The sequence below is a fragment of the Coptis chinensis genome, chromosome 3 (assembly GCF_015680905.1).
Source record: "Coptis chinensis isolate HL-2020 chromosome 3, ASM1568090v1, whole genome shotgun sequence".
In the NCBI taxonomy this organism is placed as follows: domain Eukaryota; kingdom Viridiplantae; phylum Streptophyta; class Magnoliopsida; order Ranunculales; family Ranunculaceae; genus Coptis; species Coptis chinensis.
The window spans coordinates 22,839,888-22,857,717 of record NC_141458.1 but is presented as its reverse complement, the minus strand read 5'-3'; the positions used below and the strand labels follow the sequence as shown (position 1 = coordinate 22,857,717).

General features: G+C 34.0%; 3 long non-coding RNA genes and 1 pseudogene across 4 annotated transcripts; 2 read left to right on the top strand and 2 right to left on the bottom strand.

Annotated features, from left to right (window-relative positions):
- Nucleotides 1-2,131: 2,131 nt before the first annotated feature.
- LOC147508659 (putative galactinol--sucrose galactosyltransferase 2) lies at nt 2,132-17,414 on the bottom strand (annotated as a pseudogene). The gene is made up of 10 exons (XR_015215897.1): nt 17,331-17,414; nt 17,082-17,255; nt 11,248-11,360; nt 10,956-11,083; nt 9,996-10,420; nt 9,663-9,730; nt 9,423-9,557; nt 8,970-9,291; nt 2,612-2,681; nt 2,132-2,528 (listed from the first exon to the last, which is right to left on the bottom strand). The product of XR_015215897.1 is annotated as a putative galactinol--sucrose galactosyltransferase 2 (transcript).
- LOC147508662 (uncharacterized) lies at nt 2,881-5,658 on the top strand. Its single transcript, XR_015218131.1, has 6 exons — nt 2,881-3,021; nt 3,408-4,093; nt 4,180-4,229; nt 4,536-4,622; nt 4,818-4,990; nt 5,448-5,658. It is a non-coding gene; the product is annotated as an uncharacterized LOC147508662 (long non-coding RNA).
- LOC147508661 (uncharacterized) lies at nt 6,365-6,845 on the top strand. The gene is made up of 2 exons (XR_015218132.1): nt 6,365-6,441; nt 6,533-6,845. It is a non-coding gene; the product is annotated as an uncharacterized LOC147508661 (long non-coding RNA).
- LOC147508660 (uncharacterized) lies at nt 6,894-8,349 on the bottom strand. Its single transcript, XR_015218133.1, has 2 exons — nt 8,209-8,349; nt 6,894-7,822 (listed from the first exon to the last, which is right to left on the bottom strand). It is a non-coding gene; the product is annotated as an uncharacterized LOC147508660 (long non-coding RNA).
- Nucleotides 17,415-17,830: the final 416 nt, after the last annotated feature.

Below are 17,830 nucleotides of genomic sequence, written 5' to 3'. Positions count from 1 at the left end.
TCTTGACTCATAATTGATTTTGATTAGTGAACAAAAATATTAAGTTATTAATTTCTCTATGTTTGGACATTGTACTTTGGATTACTTTAGTCTTGTTATGACATTATTTTTCATAAAATTATGCATAAAGAATTTTACTTGATGGAAATGTGATATCTTTGTTTCTCTGTCTCATGTTTCATGTTTCATATCGAATGAGACATGTTAATTTTAGGCATGTTAATTTGACTTGTGAGGTTTAATATCGAATGAAATAAAGAGCAAGTATTTTCCTGTTAGACAACAATTTGTTACGCAAGGCTAATGTGCAGCTCTTGAACTTGAACAAATATACCCACAACAATCATTCTAAATACTAACTGATATGTACAATTTAATATATATTGCCACATCTTCAACCTCCGTTCAAATGATCCAACCATAAGCGAACACAAAATCGATTTGTTTTCTATTTTACTCTACTAATAGAGCATGTTTATGTCCATCTAGCTCGAGGATTGAGAAGTCCTCATACATGTATGATTCGTCCACAAATCAATCCTTCCCACCACTTAGTCAAGCTCAAGTAGTACAATTCATCTAAACTTTTTGCCTTACCAAATAAGATTTTAGTCATATCCCTTCAAAATCATTACTTGCATTGAATAAGTGCGTGAGGCTTAAGATCTTCAAGTTGTGAGTGGACAGAAGTTCTTCCTTAGCTTCTATAGCTTCCGAGGAAACTTCATGCATGTAAAGAGGAAACTTCAATTCCCTCTTTTGTGTTGCCTCTACTTAAACTTGTAAAAAGACATCATGAGAGGACACGTTTAGTAGGACCTTAGAAACCACACACAAAAAGCCGAAAAAAGTTTTATATCACTATTAAAAACAGTGACAAAAAGTCTTTTGTCACTATTTTTTTTTTCCCAAAACCGTGAAAGAGTGGGGGTCATTTATTTTTTTCCCAAAACCGTCACAAATATTTCTTCTAGATTAGCCTCTATCTACTATAAAAAACGGTAACAACTGCTCAAAAACCGTCACAATAAATCATATCATGTGACGGTTTTAAATAAATTGTTATGCATTCATCCTTTTTAATAGTCATAAAACCATTAAAAAAAATATAACAACTGCTCAAAAAACGTCACAACAAATCATATCATTTATGACAGTTTTATTTATCTTTTTTAACGGTCATAAAAAATATCATTAGTCATGACGGTTTGGGTAAAACCGTGATATATATACATTGTTTTTTTTAATTATTAAAAAAAGAAAAAAAAATGTGAATATATATATATATATATATATATATATATATATATATGAACCTGCAATAAATTAGACACATGAATAAACTATATACGATCTATTAAATTTCAAGCTATGCTATCAATATCGGATTAATCGGCCGATTAATCGCGTATCGCTAAATCGACGATTAGTTTTACCGATTTTTTTACTTTTCTCACCGAACTGATTTAATCATTGAATTGACCAATTAATTGGCGAGATGACCGATTTCTCACTAAACCGAGAAAAAAAAAATTATTGAAAATATCGGTTTCCCATCCAAAAAATACTTAAAATTAACAATTAGATTCTTAAACCGTATTAATAATAATAGAACCAATCAATACACAAAGCTAACAGTTTACTTTATTTTTCCCTCCTTAATAAAAGTTAAATATATAAATTATTGTATTATCTCTCTAATAAATATTATCGCTTCTCAATCATCTTATTCCTTTAAATATTTAATGTAATTTTTGTGTTTGACATATCTGTAGTACTCCAAAATTGAGCTAGTTAGATGTGATTATGAGAATTTGATATTTTTTGTTACATCTCGGATCCCTGTTTAGAAATATTTTGTATAATTATACTAATATATATTTTGAAAACATCAAATATATACATCCGATATAACCGATTAAATCACCGATTAATCGCATATCGCCTCCCTCGACCGATTAGTTTCAAAACCGATTTTAATCGCTTAGATTTCAAATAACACTCATATATAGTGCTAATTTAATTGAAACATTCCAATCCCTTGGATAACTAATATATATTTGTACTTAATCGTGAAAACATAATGAAGTAAATAACATATTTCCAATAATTCATATAAATTTAATCAGCCTAATCCAAATCCAAATGAAAAAATAAATCTCGTCAAAATCGATCACTCACATATATGTCTTCAGCCTTATTGTTCATCTTCGTCTTGAGGATAGTTCATAACATATTATTAGATGAACTTAACAAAATCCATTCGAACTTCATTTATCTCCTTATCGGTGAAAACCATTTTATGGCTAAGATTTTTTAGCTGGAATATAAGAAACAACAAAGTTAATATTTTGCTAAAAAAAAAGAGTTAAAAACACAGTTGCTAAAGATATCAAGCATAAATTAAGTTAAAATGTGAGAGACATTTTATTTACTTTCAATGGCATAAGAGAATGATTGCTTATTATGTCTCACATGAAGCGCATTGCATAAATACCACATTGTTTACCATTTGGTTGCCTAGGGCCCTGCAAAAATATGAAATTGAATTAGGAATGTTATACATCAAGTACATATATAAATAGTAAATTAACTGTAATCGTTTAATTACCTTGATGTTGTGCCAACATGGTTTTTGAGAACTTCTATTCACTTGAATCCCTCTTAAAGTTATCAACGCACTTCAAGTTAAAAATTTAAACAATTAATGTCAATATAAGAAATAAAAAAATCTATATATATATAGGGTTAGGATAGAGGCACATTCACTGTAGCCACATTCTGGCCACAGTGAATGCACACCACCGATCTATTTCCAATCCAACGGACCATCTCGACCATCTCAATTCTCAGCTACCAAAATGAAATTAGCGAAATTTCGGAAAAAACAAATTTTGCGAAACATAAAAACGAAATAAACAAAAAATCGATCGAACCTTCTTCTCCAAAATTAGATCGAGAATTTTTCTCCTCTCTCCAAAATTCACGAGTGGGTTCTCTCTTTCGATTCTTTCGTTCGAGGTAATTTTTCTATTTCTCATTGCCACATCGACTTCTCTATTTAATGCCTTTGTTATTTAAATCATTTTGTTGCTATTCTTCTTGCTGTTGAGGTTCCAGTTTTCTTATCACAACTGGATGGAGTGTTTGTAGTTCAATGCATGTAAATGATTGCAATTTGGGACAGTTTTACAATTTAACTTTATTAGCTAAAACGTAGGTACTGGATAGACTTCGAAAATTCAAAATGAGTGATAAGAAAATTAATTTCAGTGCAATAGCAGATATGGTTTTTGAAAATTAATTCATGGAGATAACACTTGCTCATTGCTTTATTTACTGTGTTTCTTTGTTTTTTTTATATAACACTTGTGTTTAATGGACTTGGGTGTTTTTTTGTGTTTTAGATACTGGAAGAGATTTTACTTGTGGAGATGGAACATTTGGGCAACTTGGGCATGGAGATTATGGTGTGGTGAAGGAACCTTCATTGGCTGCTGTGACCACTGCTGCAGCATCTGACTCTACTCGTACATTGCCCAAGCGTCAGTAACTGCTAGCTCTATAGCTTCTACTAGTGCCACAATTTCAGGCCAGTAGCTTCTACCAGTGCCGCAAAGAAGGCAAGTATCGTCGGGAAATATGGTACCCATTATGGTGCAAGTTTGCGAAAGCAGATTAAGAAGATGGAAGTTAGTCATCAAGCATGCTTTGCCCGCATGGAGATATCAAGCTTACCAAACAAAGTCTACAAGCATACTTTGCCCGCATGGATTTCTCGCCGCTAGTGTCTTCGTCATTGGTTAAGATTATTGATTTTAGGGTGTTTGTTATGTTGTGGTGTGGGATAGAGACAGATCTTGCGTGTTCCGATAAGTCTGAGGTCAAGTCAACGTTATTTGATAGCTTGAAACAATGTGGGTCTTTGCTTTATGGAAAGGATGGTAATGTAGAAGGATGTTTATATGCAGTAAGTGAAGATTGTAGGACTACAGTTTGGACTTACCAACAAGACAGTGAAGTTGGAAGTCTGAGATAGTGCCTATAAACTTCGGGGCACTGCTAACCAACTGTTTAGCAGAGGTTGAACAAGGTAGAAAGACTGCACAGTTTAGAAATGTTCAAATGTCCTACTCTATTTTGTTTTAACTGAAGCTACTCTATTTTGTTCAAATGCAGGCAGAGAATTGATGAGACCAAAAAAAGGTGATATGCAGTCCAAAATCATGGTAACTACTGTTCTAGTGTTCTCCTGTTTTGTTTTTTAAACTTGTATTAATGTGGTATGAATGATATATATAATATATGGATGAGTATGTTATGATTATAAATGCTTGTTTTAGTTCTTCATTGGCGTCTATGCATTCATAACACGAATGCCTGTTGTTTTCTTCTTTCCGTTGTAAGTGGGATATCTTCAATAAAGTGGTTGCAAATTGTTTGTCATACCCCTGATATTGTGATAATATTATGGTGGCGTCAGCTTGAAGGCCTTAATGTGCATTATAGCATTATTTTTAATCTTTGTTTCTCAGGCTAGCTTGAAGGATTTCTTGGAGAAGGAAGAAGACGTATCAACAAATGGTTGAGTCTGAATTTTTTTTGAAGGAATTGCTCAACAGGTGAGAAAGTGTTGAAAAATTCCTAATGAACTGCATTGATTTATCTACTTAACAGATTTAAGTTAATAACTGTAAATAAAAAAACAACAAAATCATTACTGCTTGAGATGTATAATTATTCCCGAGTCAAGAAGTTGTGCTATGAGGATCCTGCTTTAACATATTCTTCTCTGATGAATTATTTTTTATCCATAGTAGCTTGCAGAAGAGATATTTTTCGGAACAGTTATCTGGAAAGGCCAAAGCTTAGAAAGCATTTGTGAGGAACAACTGCCCGTGGGCGTCAATCGTCATTTACCAACTGTTCCGCTCAGGTTGCAGAGCAATTAATGGGACTCGAAAAAGTTGATGTTAAATCCCCAATGATGGTACGTCACTACCCTTAGCAACTCTTCAACTTGGTACTGCGTCAGTGTGCAGTTGGCAGGTGCTTAAGAATTGTTTGGAGATGTTTCTCCTCTCGTTTGTATTTCCAACTTACTCTGATGCAGTACCTGTTATATTTCTGGATTAGTATGCTAAAATTGTGAATAACTATTTTAGTCATTCAATAACTTCTTAAATGCATAATTCTTAGCACACGTCTGGTAGACTCCCATTTGATATTTTGGACTTGGTGGTAATGTAAAGTCAAATGTATTTCACTTTGTAAAAAATGACAACACACACACGGGAGCTTGCAAATTTGTGCTGTGACTGGAATTTGAATAAAAAATGCGAGTATTCAGATTATTATACAGCTTTAGTATCTTGTTTTTTTAATGTTAAAATGCATAATATGATTACTTATTCACCTTTTTACGGTTTCCTTAATTTCTTTTGCAGATCTGTTGAATAGAGTAGTGGAGGCATGTCTGGTGCTGGCCAAGAAATTTTAACCAGTTTGGTATACAAAGTAACAGTGATATAGCAGTAAAAAGGGAAAAAAAAACATAGAAAAACTGCGAAAGAATCCTATTTTTACTATGAAGTTAAAAGGGTTAAGACAATGTATGCTTTGACCAATGTATATCATTTGAAAGGGGCGATTACTAAAGTCTTGCATGATGCCTTCGATTCAACAATATGTCATGGTTAAGTCACTTTTTTTTTTTATTTGTTGGTCATGGTTAAGTCACTGATTAAGTGGTTTATTATTTAAATGACCCAACACTAATATGCAATGCATCTTTCTTGTCAGGAAAAAAAAAATGCTAGGTTGGTTTCCTTGTGACCATATATAGGAAAAGCTGGGATTTGCTATTTCTGATTGTGGAGTTTTGAACGTTTTCTTAGTTTTTACCGGAAAGAGATAAGAGATACCATACATATTTAAATTGTAGATTTCGTATCTAATGACCTTACGAACATACATAATGGGCAAAATTCACTGCTCTACCATTGCACCCATGAGCAAGAAAGAGAATTGCTTTTGGCACGTCAGGAATTTGCCATATCACGTCGGTTCCATTCCTGAATTCTACACTAGGATGGAACTGAACTGAAGACCGAAAGCTGTTCCATTTAACGTTTGAAAGAACAAATGCAGAGCTGAGTCGTTTCCCTTTGCTACTCAAAAACAAAACCATCAAAACCAAACATGTGATATATACAAGGACCCGGTTCCGGTGGTTCTGCAATCCAGACCAATGTTTTGCTTGTTTATATCCACGCCTCAACATAGTGAATGCCCCTTGTAGAATAAATATAGATACTTGGATACTACTTAAGGCTTGAACAAATGTGATAGGGAATAATCTTAAAGCATTCAAATCCATATTTAGAATAATAGGAAAATGAAGGCTCCAACAGAGTATAGTGTAACACTTATTATTTATCGGTAATTCCTTCCTTTATCCCCTTCCATAAATTTTAGTTGCCTTCTTTCATTGTGTGGATTTTTTGGTAATGTGGTGTTGTTTTATTGTCAGTAACCGGTTTTGATCGAGCATGGGGTGTAGCGACTGTTGAACTTTAGTTCAGATGAGTCCACCTTCCTCCTTTATTCGGACAGGAACTGCTAGTTGCTTTAATACATATCTGTTTCTGTAAATGAGTGACTACCTTATGCCCCAATAAGTGCACCTGCTGGGGAACTCCTCATATGCAGGTTAAAGTGGTCTGTATCTAAGATGTCCAGTGAAACCACAACTTAAACATCCATGTTTAAGTCTTAGCTTGTGTTACTAAAAATGAAAATTTCTGACAGGTTCTATTTCTGACAGAAAAAATGAACTTTCATCAGATGAATGCACATTCACTTTGCATAAAAATGAATGATCACATGTCAAATAATAGGAAACAATATAAAACTCTATCACCAGTAAAATGACTGATCACATGTCAAATAATCCAAAAAACAACTCTTACAATTAATACCCACCAACAGCAGCTCAATAGGATTATATCAAGTTTGAAATGAGTAAAAGCAAAATTACAAGGTTACACATCTCACACACACATGAGGAAGCTAACATCTCAGCAGACCTTGCAGCAAAGTATAATCTCAGCAGACCTTGTACACATCTCTACGTTTCCTAGTATAAGAAGCTTTCTTCTTTTTCCTAAGCTGCTCATCAGGTTGGAAGGAATCCAACATCCCAACTTCACTGTCTTGTTGGTAAGTCCAAACTGTAGTCCTACAATCTTCACTTACTGCATATAAACATCCTTCTACATTACCATCCTTTCCATAAAGCAAAGACCCACATTGTTTCAAGCTATCAAATAACGTTGACTTGACCTCAGACTTATCGGAACACGCAAGATCTGTCTCTATCCCACACCACAACATAACAAACACCCTAAAATCAATAATCTTAACCAATGACGAAGACACTAGCGGCGAGAAATCCATGCGGGCAAAGTATGCTTGTAGACTTTGTTTGGTAAGCTTGATATCTCCATGTGGGCAAAGCATGCTTGCTGACTAACTTCCATCTTCTTAATCTGCTTTCGCAAACTTGCACCATAATGGGTACCATATTTCCCGACGATACTTGCCTTCTTTGCGGCACTGGTAGAAGCTACTGGCCTGAAATTGTGGCACTAGTAGATGCTATAGAGCTAGCAGTTACTGGACGCTTTGGGCAATGTACGAGTAGAGTCAGATGCTGCAGCAGTGGTCACAGCAGCCAATGAAGGTTCCTTCACCACACCATAATCTCCATGCCCAAGTTGCCCAAATGTTCCATCTCCACAAGTAAAATCTCTTCCAGTATCTAAAACACAAAAAAACACCCAAGTCCATTAAACACAAGTGTTATATAAAAAAAACAAAGAAACACAGTAAATAAAGCAATGAGCAAGTGTTATCTCCATGAATTAATTTTCAAAAACCATATCTGCTATTGCACTGAAATTAATTTTCTTATCACTCATTTTGAATTTTCGAAGTCTATCCAGTACCTACGTTTTAGCTAATAAAGTTAAATTGTAAAACTGTCCCAAATTGCAATCATTTACATGCATTGAACTACAAACACTCCATCCAGTTGTGATAAGAAAACTGGAACCTCAACAGCAAGAAGAATAGCAACAAAATGATTTAAATAACAAAGGCATTAAATAGAGAAGTCGATGTGGCAATGAGAAATAGAAAAATTACCTCGAACGAAAGAATCGAAAGAGAGAACCCACTCGTGAATTTTGGAGAGAGGAGAAAAATTCTCGATCTAATTTTGGAGAAGAAGGTTCGATCGATTTTTTGTTTATTTCGTTTTTATGTTTCGCAAAATTTGTTTTTTCCGAAATTTCGCTAATTTCATTTTGGTAGCTGAGAATTGAGATGGTCGAGATGGTCCGTTGGATTGGAAATAGATCGGTGGTGTGCATTCACTGGCCTTAATGTGGCTACAGTGAATGTATATCCTAACCCATATATATATATATATATATATATATATATATATATATATATAAGAACTCCACCTTTATAAATATTCCAAAGTTACTCCACTCATAAAATGAACTTACAAAATGAACCGAGGACTAATTTTTGTGGATGTGTATTATCTCATGATGGAGAACACCCATTAAAAAATCAGCTCAATTGAATATGTCTAATCTTGTCAAAAATTGTATCGAAATTAAAAAATCTGTAACCGTTGGATAATTTCATAACTTTCTAAATGATTTTTGATGAGGTTGTACATCTTCAAACGAGCTGATTTTTTATGAGGATGATCTCTATTGTGTGTGGAAAACATCTCCACCAAAAAAATCAGTTTTAGTTCATTGAGTTAAGTGGTGGAGTTCATTTGGAGTTCGTTTTAGTGGAGTTCATATAACCATCCCCTATATATATATATATAGAAATAGTTATCAATAGTTACGTACCTATAAATGTGAATGGAAATAGTTACGTACGTGTTGATAATGATTTCCATGTCACCAATGCATTTACCATTCACCATTTTGTATCAAATTTGCCACTCCAAGCCACTTCAAACCAAATTAGCAAGCTCGATCACCTTATCTATGGGCATAAACGACAACTTCACCATTCTAATCAGCTCCAACAACTTGATCCATAAGATCAACATCAGTTGCACGGACGGAACCAGTAAGGGTGCATGGCAAGGTATCATGTAATAGTGTCTTCTTGGCGACCTTGCACCACCCAGCACATTGGCAGTTAAATACGCCCACCACACCAGAACATTTATTCGTATTCCATACTTTGAGCAAGCTGCAAATTCGAAATATATTTGGCTTTAGTTAACTGATATCAGGAAGAAATCTTTATAGATGTTTTAGAGCAGAATTAATCACTAGACAGTAGAAGCTAAATGCCTAGACCGGAAAAATGAGTAAACGAACCTGGTTCCATCTCTAGCAGGATTAGCAAAGAGATAATCACGCGTCGGTCTGCCAGGAAGTTTAGCACGGAGCACTGAACCGTCAGGAAGGACCAATTTCTTCAAGAGCTCAAAATTGTGGTTACCTGGCTTGTCACTAATAAAAAGCAAAGAGATTGTGACTATTAATCACAACGCATAAACATAAACGATACAAAATCCAATAAAAAATAAGTACTTTGGCCCTTAAATGTTGCAATACCTGACATAAATAGGACATCCACCGACAGCTCGAGCGGCAGCATGATAATCAGCGGTTGGGTGTAGGCTCTGCGCAATAAATATTTTTCCATCAATATGTGATCTGCTAACAATTTAAGGAAGACCATTTACTGGATATATAGAGTCTATTTTCTTTTTGTTTTACGATAAATATCATCTGATGAATGGAAGAATACTTGTGCCATCTTGTTAGCCAGTACTACTTATGTGGAACATATCTCAGTCAGGTTGCATAAATTCACCAAGATAAAGGGTGTTGTATGCCACAGACGTTATGTGGATCGTATGTGAATAAATCATCTGATGCTCTCACCACAACAGTCTTCTTAGCACTGTACATTCCATCTGTGTTGTGGCACATGCAAGCAATGCAACCATTGTCCGGAAATTATGAGAGATGGAGGCTTCAAGGGCCTGGTGGTAGCTCCGCGTAGGCGGCAGCTCACCATGGCCTTCGCCAATGATGTTCTGTACATCAACGTTTACCCCGTCTACGCCACAAGAGGAGAGGTATGCATGGAGTTCGTTGTAGAAATCAAATACTTTCTTAGGTTGCACCAAACCAAGACCATGAACTGAAACGCTGTCCATAACAATGTCTAGCTGGTTTCCCTTCACACCTGGTGACTGAACTGGGTACGTGAGTGCACTGTCGTAATGTTCCATGCCAGTAGCTGCGGGCTTTACACGGTTACACCTCCCCAGTAACCGGCAAGGGCATGCCATTCGTAAGCAAACCTGCATCATGTATTGAAGACTATAACACACTTCAAACAGTTCACTAGCACTTTCTCTCCCCTTGCAATAAGATCATAACACATTCCACTACCCTAAATGTATATGATAACTTTCACTGTTGGGGCGTAAGGCATCCCAAATCTTATAGAGCTCAACTCCAAATAAAAGAAATACTTTTTGGATCTAGTTAATGACCGTTCGAATTTCCATTATACAGATTTGATCACCAACATTAAATTTCCAAATTTAACAGATTATCAAGGCTGTTTAGTTGCATCAGTTATTATTCTCACATCCCAAACAAAAAAACGGGAATTTTGAGGCGGTCAACAGCGTTGTTAATTTGGCATTATGCCAGCTCACACCACTCAAATTCAGCAACAAAGGATATCTTGTGGATCTAATGTCACATACAACAGGTTATTTCACACGCACACGGCACACCATTCATGTGAAACCACCTATGGGAAAATCTTGTGAAACGAAACAAAGAGAACTGAGAAGGTTGATGTATGATGAAACCACTAATACTTACTTGACGTTATGATTCTGCTTGGCTTCTTCCACAACATGCTTTAAACCTCGGGCCTGATCATTATTTTTGCCATTCTTTTGGAACTTCAATGCTCATTTTCTCTTATTCCTGTAAGTCTGCTAGCGAATCTGGTGATAGATTACCAAAAAGATGCCATGTAAGTCTCGATAAAAAAAAAATGCCTCTCAATGGAATTCTAACAGGAACACATTGGGGAGGGGAGGAAAGAGGGATGTACAATCAGTATTATATATATTCATGAATATTTAGTTCAGAGAAAGAATGGGCTTACTATACTCCTTCTTGAACAAGGCATTCCTCAGGTTCCTTATTAGCTTCAACACCAATTTGTTGCCACCCATCATCAATGATCAAGAAGCGTGGCGGAGTGCCTCCTCTGGCAAGCTGGATCACCAGCAAACATACGTTTAGCTTAGAAAAATTACTATCACTATGTTTTGCTTTGACTACCAATATAAACTGTAGACACCCCCCCCCCCGAGTGAAACTTTTACCCACATCAATGCTCAAACTATTAAAAACTAAGTGTCAGGCCTACTTGTATATTCTCACCTTTGGAGGCCCTCATCAACTCCCTCGGCCGTGACGTCAGTATAAAAAGCATCCCATGTACACCAACCAAACCAGTCGAGAAATTGAGGCAACTGTAATTGAAATTGGAAGAATAACTTTCAATAGAGTTTCTCAAAAGTACTTAAGGTTTTAGTTTCCTTCCTTAAATGTAAGGAAAAAAGATGAGGCCTTTTACTCACTTTTTTCTTCTCCCGATGGTGGAATGTCTTCATGTGTTTTTCTACCCCCTGTTTCACATGAAACAAATTTTATATCAATCTTCTTCATTGCACTGTCTTGTCCTGAATTTAATTTCACAAAGAATTCAAATGTTTGATAGAGGTGTGAACGCGTAGAAATCCTAATCACAATCAATTGAAACTCCCTTGTTCCAAAAAAAAATATTGGCATAGAACTCAAAAACCAAAACGTTTTAGTGCAAAGTTCAAAATCGAAGAGAGAGAAAGAACTAACCTTGTCTTCAATTACTGAACAAACCCACTGACTTTCGGTGAGCTAATGAACACTGAACTTGTCAAACTGAAATTATTTTAGGTCGAGAATGAGTGAAAAGAGAGTCGTGAGAAAAAGTGTTTTTTTTTTCTTGTTTCCAAAAGGCAGGTAGTTAGAATTTGAAAGAAGCGGGAGACAGAGGGAGATGAGAGTGAACGTGGGCATTAGTGTTTCTCGGAATTAGTTGTTTTCTAGTGGAGTAAAAACTAGTTGGGTCTAATAGCAGGGCCGGCCCTGAACTTTGAGGGGCCCAAGGCGAGTTTCTTAAAATGGGCCTATATTATTGAGAAAAAACAAGTCTTTTACACGAGGAGATGTGTGCCAATGTTTGAGTGGACTGGACTGCACATAATTTGACTGGATTGAACAACATTGAGTCCTTTACATGTGGTCTAGTGGGTATAAAATTATACTTGGGGGCTCAAAATTTAACCAATAAGCTGGGGGCCCTAGGCGGCCGCCTAGTTGGCCTGCCCTCAGAGCCGGCCCTGTCTAATAGATGGGTCTAACGGTTGTCACTTGAGGTCGGGTAATATGTAACTGTTTTAGTGAAATAATTAGTTTTCGAACCCGTTCTTTGAACGGGTACTGTTATATTAAATTATTATGAAAATTATAGTAACTATGCGAGGTTGTGGAGCTATGAGATATGAATATTATATTAGCTTTTATTTAATTTTTTATGTGGATAGCTATGAGATATGAATATATGAATATCATATTGGGTTACACTAAATTTTTTATGTGATTCCTATGAATATCATTAACCAGTATATCTCTCACGTTGAAGAAAAAGATACTTAAGTAACCTTAAGTTGAAATAGCTATCACGTAATATTGCTTCAATCTAGTTATTAGAGAATTATAATGGGCTACACTATGAATAAATTAAGATCGAGCATTTAGTAATGGCTTCTTGCTATTTAGCAAAAAAGTGTTAATCTTTGAAAGTTTACATCCATTATCAGCTATATTTTTGTGGTTTTATGTAAAGGAATTGGGAAATAAGTGGTTGTGGACAGAGTACATGTGTAAATTGAAGGTTGCCTGAAACTGTAGGATTTGAGGAGAAAGGTTAGCTTGGGTTGCATTATCCCACAACTCTTTCATTGTACATAGAACTTGTTGATTGGACATGATGTCTTTTTCAGTCTTTTAATGTAAATGGTGTAAATTAATAAAATTTTGTAATGGCAGAAAGTAAGAGCAACAAACAGCAACTGCGCATAAGAAATGTTATCACTGTATCTCTGTTGTTATTTCTGATTATGTATTAATCTTATAGGATAACGCGCAGTAGAAGAGACAATAACTGGTTTTCATATTTCACTTTTCAAGTGAATTGAAGCTTTCATTTCCCCTTTCTATGCATGTTTCATTGTTCTTTTCTAGGATAAAATAGAAGATATTGTAAGGAAACCAACATGAATATTTTGTGCCATGGCACTTACCTTATCACCATGCTGAAATCACTGGCCTCACTGTGTTGATGAACTTGTCTTGAGGTTTTATAAGGAATGGTGAATTTATAAGGAAGAGCAGGAATAATCTGATACATTCTAGGCAAGGGTTACCTCCTTGTGCATTCTAAACACAATTTTTGGTAGTTCGATATACTTTACGTCTATCTCTCTGTTTGCTTATGTTTGCCTATGGAGCAAAGAATTACATACACATTACTCGTTGTCATTTGCCAACAGGGCATAATTTTGCACTTGGGAGCAACATTACTATTCTCCTTTCTATATTGGTACTCGAGTACAATCTTGCAAGCATTGGGCCTAAGCGGATATAGGTGATCAAACCCAGATATTTTTGCTGCATGCTCCCTCAACTCTATGCTTCGCTCTGAATTTGGCAATGCAGAGGTTTCTTCAAGCCACGAAACATTGTGAACCCCTTAGCTTCTTGGGTTACATAGCTCTTTTTGGGATTTTTTCTTGCATTTGCTTCTCACTTGTCTATGAAATTTGATATGGGTTATGATATATTGATTTTGTATCTGCTTACTTTCAATTTAAGTTATGTTATACAAAAAGAAAAATGAGTTGTAACAACACACAAAGAAATCATATAGAAAATTGCTTGATTTAAAATTACTAAAGATATGATTCCATATATGTAAAATGTCGATAAGTCATCTCATTTCCAAGATTGAATAGATAATTAAGTAGAGAGAATCATAATTCTACCATTCCCTCTTTAGATAATCAATATCTTCTTTCAGACTCATAATTTTTTCTTTTTGAATTTGTATGCACTGATTTTTAAGAGTGTCGTTCTTTTCTTCAATCTCAAGTTTGTTGCAAATTTCTTCTATTTCTTCATAGTTATAATCTACTACTTCAAAGCCTATTTCACTGCGCAGAAAATCAATTGCTTTCTTTGATGCTGAATTTTCTGAATCTTCTCGAGTTGTTGAGTTTCCTTCGAATTGGTGATTGTCTTTGATGTTAAATATTGGAATGTCAATTGATATTTGACATCTATACTGATTTTCTCCCAATATTTTGTTGTGAAATTCTGGGTCGTCTATCTTTAATATTTTGGTGCAGTGCATTAGCATATCTTTGAATTTTAGAGGGATAAGTTTCCGAAATTGGATTCGCTGCATCAATTTATTGTTAGTAAAACACTTGAAAATTACAATTAACCAAACAAAATATGAATGTTGAATTTGTTTACCTTTTTATTAAATTTGTTGAGACTCGAGTACCGTTCTTTATTCTCTTTGATTATGAGTTTGGTATTGTCTAAAATAATACTTCTAATATCTGTACTGGACATTCCGCGACGTGCTTCATTTCTTCCAACCTAAACTTTTAAAAGTTAGTGATATATAACATATGAAAAATCATATTAAATAAAAAAAACTTGCCTTTGTTCGTTGTTTGATATTCATTGATTTCTCGAGGACTTTGATTCTTTCTTGTTGTTCTTTAATGAACTTTCGCTTGATTTTCAACTCCTTGAAGTTGTAGTCAACAACTTCAAATTCATTAACTTTTTGTGTAAATTCAATTGCCCATCTTGCTGCAGTGTTTTCAGACTCTTCAAGGGATTTTGATAGTACTCCTTTAAAACTTATGATTTTGATGATATATTGAAGGCTTGTATAGTTGTTTATAGTTTTTTATGTTCATATCTATCTGTGTTTTTTTGTGTGTATGTTTGCTATTAGTAATTCTTTTACAAATTCGAATGTATTTAAAGTTTTGTGAATAATATTTCACATGTAAGTTTGCGAACATTATTTATACACATCAAGTTAGTTAAGGCAAGATTGTCTTTTTCAAAAGAAATAAAATATATTAAATCCAAATATGCAGAACATTGTATGTGACCAAAACAATCTCAATATATATCTTCATTCATGTCTTCAGTAGATACTTTATCTACTTTATCTCCGATCGACAGCGTTTCTCTTTTCTATGCCTTATTAAGATAGTTGAAAAAATAATCACTGCTACTTATCTTCTCTGTTTCTTTTCGAATCCATTCCTAATACATAAATAAAATTTAAAATTAAAACTAAAGATTAAACTATATAAAAAAAAATTGTTTAAAAAACATGTGACATACCTTTGTCTTCTTGTTCCAAATATAATGATTTGGGAAGTCAATATCGATTTTTTCTTGTTCAAGTATCATTGAATAATGTCGTAGTGGTGTATTGACATGCATTATTTCTTGCCAATTTTAATCATAATTTATAGACTAACTTAATTCTTTATTTGAAATCTTTATACCACCGCGCCAACTTACCTCATCCGCCAAAACCCTTGTAGTCTTCATAAGAAATAGTATTCTTGTTTTTCCCCAGTAACAGAGTCTATTTTGCTCAATTGTATTCCACGATCGGTTAATGTTTCACTAATCATCATTCCAAAGATTTATCAATCCGCAATTAGTTATACCCACATCTATGGTATCCATGTGGTTTACCTGCAGTATTTTAAATAATCTTAATAGCTACTGATAGAACAATATAATTCAAACTAAGTTCTTAGATTTAAAACACAATAATAATTATTAATTCACAGAAAAAAAAATTAATTTCTTGGTACCTTTGCTTTGTAGCTCTGAGTTTTGTGATGGAGGTTTCTGTACTTATGAATGGTTGAGTTGTATTTATAGGTTTCCTTCGGCGTATTTTTGTCGTATTTTTGTCTTAGTGCAATACTTGTGTTGGACTTGTACTTTGATTAGAAGTTTTATTAATTAATTCTTATCTAAATTAGATAGATATCAAAATTAGAGGTTATCAATTGATAAAAGATAGATTTAACAATAAAAAAGCTACTTATTGACCTTCTTTCCTTTTCACCTAATTGACCTTCTTTTCTTTTCACCTAAAGTCCTAAACCAACTAATTAAAATAGCATCTTTGTATATTAGAACTTTGATATTTTACTTTATTAGAAACAGATCAATATTCGAGGCTAAGCAATATCAACGCATAAAAGTTTGCTTTCTATTTGAGAATGTTTTTTGTGCTTCCGTGCAGTAATTAAGTTCAGGCAAATATTATTTGAATATTGTTTGGGTTATTTCTTGGATTATTTGATATTGAATATTTATATCATGTTTATATCATAATTTTCCAAGGTTTATGTGTGATAGATAACACATCTTTATTGTCAAAGATGTATGCTACTTCTCATAATGGGGTTCGAGTCTGAGCTGCATTATCTTCATCCTATATAATGATCTAGACTCTGACATTGTTATCAAAAAAGTGATGAATGTATTATAATATCTTGATGATTAAGATAAAATCCTAATAAAAGAAAAACAATTATTCAACTACTGAGAACGATTTATTCCTCTCCAAAAGATTCTTCATTTGCTTGATACTGTATTGTCCTCATCACTTTACTCTTCATTTTTTTTTAGCTCTCTTTGATGGTCGAATTTCTTCGATAATTTCTTTGGAAATCTGGTGCTGCATTTTAACATAACAATATATTAGTTATTTATTTTCTCAAAAATAGTAAATAAAATATTCGGAAGAAGAATTGCAATAAAATTTGAACATACCTTTGCATTTTCTGTCATTGATTCAACATCTTTATTATCTTTAGATACCATATTTGTTATGGTAAATGATGGAAACTTTTCATGCATACTATATTTATTGAGTTTGACTTGAAATATCCAATGACTACCAGTATTTTTTTCAAGTTCTTTTCGAATGTCATCGAAATCTTGACCCTGCAAATTATATAATAAACAGTTAATAATAATTTAATATTGAAATAAAATTAAATGTGTTTATGCTTTACTTGCCTTTTTCTCTAAATCAAGAACTTTTGCAATTGGTACTTTCACAATATCTTTTGCTTTGTTACCAAAAGCTACGAAAGCAGTCATTTCAGTTTCATCCTCAACCCGTAGTTTTAAAAAGTATATGTAAATTTAAACAGTTAGAATATTTGTACTCAATATCCTTTTTATTAGACATTTGTTGGAAGACTTACCTCTTTTTTGGTCTTAAATATTTGGCTCCACAATCTGTGCATGTATGTTTTGAACCACTACCAACGTATTTTACATGCACAGTTGGTTCCATCCCATATCTTATGAGTTCTTCTATTGTTATCCTGTCCTTGCTTATTTTTTCCTCTAATGAAATTGGTTCTTCGTTGTCTGTTTCTTCTATTCCAATTTTTTTATCGGGGTCTTCAAATCTTCACAATTGAAAAAGAGAATCATTATAGAAAATATGAATAATTGAAAATTTTGTAAATAAAACTGATCATAAACTACCTTTTTCTCATTTCATGAAC